This window comes from Garra rufa, chromosome 24 (genome assembly GCF_049309525.1).
Source record: "Garra rufa chromosome 24, GarRuf1.0, whole genome shotgun sequence".
NCBI lineage: Eukaryota > Metazoa > Chordata > Actinopteri > Cypriniformes > Cyprinidae > Garra > Garra rufa.
This window is the reverse complement of record NC_133384.1, coordinates 26,301,782-26,304,682: the sequence shown is the minus strand read 5'-3', so window position 1 is coordinate 26,304,682 and position 2,901 is coordinate 26,301,782.

Here is a 2,901-nt window from a genome sequence, read left to right as displayed (position 1 = left end):
CTGAGCCTGTCTGTCTATTTATCTGTCTACAGTATCTGTCTGTCTGTGTATCCATTTGTCTATCTATCTGTATCTGTCTATTCAGAATTGCTTTATTGGTATGGCTGTAAAAAATACAATATTGCCAAAGCTTTGAATATATTTGAAGAAACAAAATAACAATGAGAAGATCTAAATAGGAAAAAAAACGTTATAACAATTTAAACTTAAATAAACAGTGTAATAAAATAGAACATGTAAACATTTGATACCAGACATTGTAGATAGTAGGGAAACACACTGAGGTCAGACATAAAACACATATCTATCATAATACACAAATATATCATAATACACTATCTGTGTGTGTGTGTGTGTGTGTGTGTGTGTGTGTGTGTGTGTGTGTGTGTGTGTGTGTGTGTGTGTGTGTGTGTGTGTGTGTGTGTGTGTGTGTGTGTGTGTGTGTGTGTATCTATCTTTCTATCAATCTGTCTGTCTATCATTTGTCTATCTGTCTGTAGTCTGTCTGTCTGTCTGTCTGTCTGTCTGTCTGTCTATTACCTGTCTGTATCTGTAATCTGTCTATTTGTCTGTCTGTCGTCTGTCCATCCGTCTGTCTGTCTGTCTATATTTGTGTGTCTATAGTCTGTCTGTCCATCTATCTGTCTGTCATTTGTCTATATCCGTCTGTGTTTGTGTCTGTCATCTATCCATCCATCCGTCTGTCTGCCTATATCTGTCTGTGTCTCTGTAGTCTATCTGTCTGTCTATATTTATATCTGTATATCTATATCTGTGTGTGTGTGTGTGTGTGTGTGTGTGTGTGTGTGTGTGTGTGTGTGTGTGTGTGTGTGTGTGTGTGTGTGTGTGTGTGTGTGTGTGTGTGTGTGTCTGTCTGCCTGTAGTCTGTCTATCTATTGACCTATCTCTGTCTATATATTAACTATTTGCAGTATCTGTCTGCCTGTCTATCTATGTATTGTCCGATCTGAGTATTAGGATTTACTACACAAATGGTTGATTGGACCAAATGTCCCCACAAGGATAGTAATACCTGTAGATTTTGACCTTGTGGGGACATTTCTCAGGTCCCCATGAGGAAACAGGCTTATAAATCATGCACAATGAGTTTTTTTGATGAAGTAAAAGTTTGCACAATCTCCTGTGAGGGCTAGGTTTAGGTGTAGGGAAGGTGTAGGGCGATAGAAAGTACGATTTGTACAGTACAAAAACCATTACGCCTATGGAATGTCCCCATAAAACATGTAAACCCAACATGTGTGTGTGTGTGTGTGTGTGTGTGTGTGTGTGTGTGTCTGTCTGTCTGTCTGCCTGTAGTCTGTCTATCTATTGACCTATCTCTGTCTATATATTAACTATTTGCAGTATCTGTCTGCCTGTCTATCTATGTATTGTCCGATCTGAGTATTAGGATTTACTACACAAATGGTTGATTGGACCAAATGTCCCCACAAGGATAGTAATACCTGTAGATTTTGACCTTGTGGGGACATTTCTTAGGTCCCCATGAGGAAACAGGCTTATAAATCATGCACAATGAGTTTTTTTGAGGAAGTAAAAGTATGCACAATCTCCTGTGAGGGCTAGGTTTAGGTGTAGGGCAATAGAAAGTATGGTTTATACAGTATAAAAACCATTACGCCTATGGAATGTCCCCATAAAACATGTAAACCCAACGTGTGTGTGTGTGTGTGTGTGTGTGTGTGTGTGTGTGTGTGTGTGTGTGTGTGTGTGCGTACGTGTGTGCGTGCATGCGTGTGTGTGTGTGTGTGTGTGTGTGTGTGTGTGTGTGTGTGTGTGTGTGTGTGTGTGTCTGATAATGACTGAATGTGTGAACACTGTCTTACTGTTTCAGCGTTCTGTGTGGGGGTGTATGGTGTGTACATGTGTTTCTTTGGGATATGTACAGCTGTCGTGTTCCCTGCAGACCCCAGTCTGTGAGCTACAGCTGAGCAACAGTCCCTGATACAATCTCCTGACCTTTGACCTACCTCTCAAATAGTGCACATATCACGTCACTGGGCGTCACATGGGAGAATCTCACCAGTGCAATTATAAAGCTATAAAACCTGAGGAGTGACTCTGGAAACGTTAATCTCACATACAAATATTACATTTCACTGTCAAATTGATATTAAACCAGCCACCGTTTCACCGTATGTATGTTCTATTATTAGAACGATGGTCTCATAACTGGCCTAAAGTTTGCCCAGAGCAGATCCCTGTTATCTGTTATTGTAGAGAACAAGCCCATACACAAAGTGTCATTTCTGTCTGACTGAAAAGAAATGAGAAAGAGAGATAAAGGCCAGGATTACTACAAAAGCATGTCGTCCTCTGCTCAAGCTCATGCATGTCTGAACATTGTTTCTGAAATCCTCAGATATGTGCCTGTGAGCCTTTTTGTTACAATTAGAAAAGTGAGATCGCTTTTGATCAGGTTTAAAATGTGACCAGGTGTTTAAATGTGTTGATTTGTAAACCCCAGGAAGAGGGTGTGGTGCAATATTTTCACACAAGGATGAGTCAAATACTTACTAGGGTCATTTAAGGGTTCTTCAGTGAAGATAGATAACAAGGTAATAATTAAAAACGCAATTTTATCTAACCTAAGGACATGCAGACAATCATTAACAACAACCACCATTTTAAAAATATTTAAGAAATATTACAATTCAAAATAAATTACATTATTTTCCTCAATACACTCTCCTATTTATTTTCTCTATTTTTTCACTTAGTTTATTATATCCGCATGATGCTGTTTCAAGAACTTTATATTTATTCTAATAGACCTGATTAACCTACTTCTTTCTTCACTGGAATCCACAGGGAAAATGTTGCATAACCATGGGTATCACACCTAATAAAAATCTCAGAACATATGCGTGTCAGACGCCA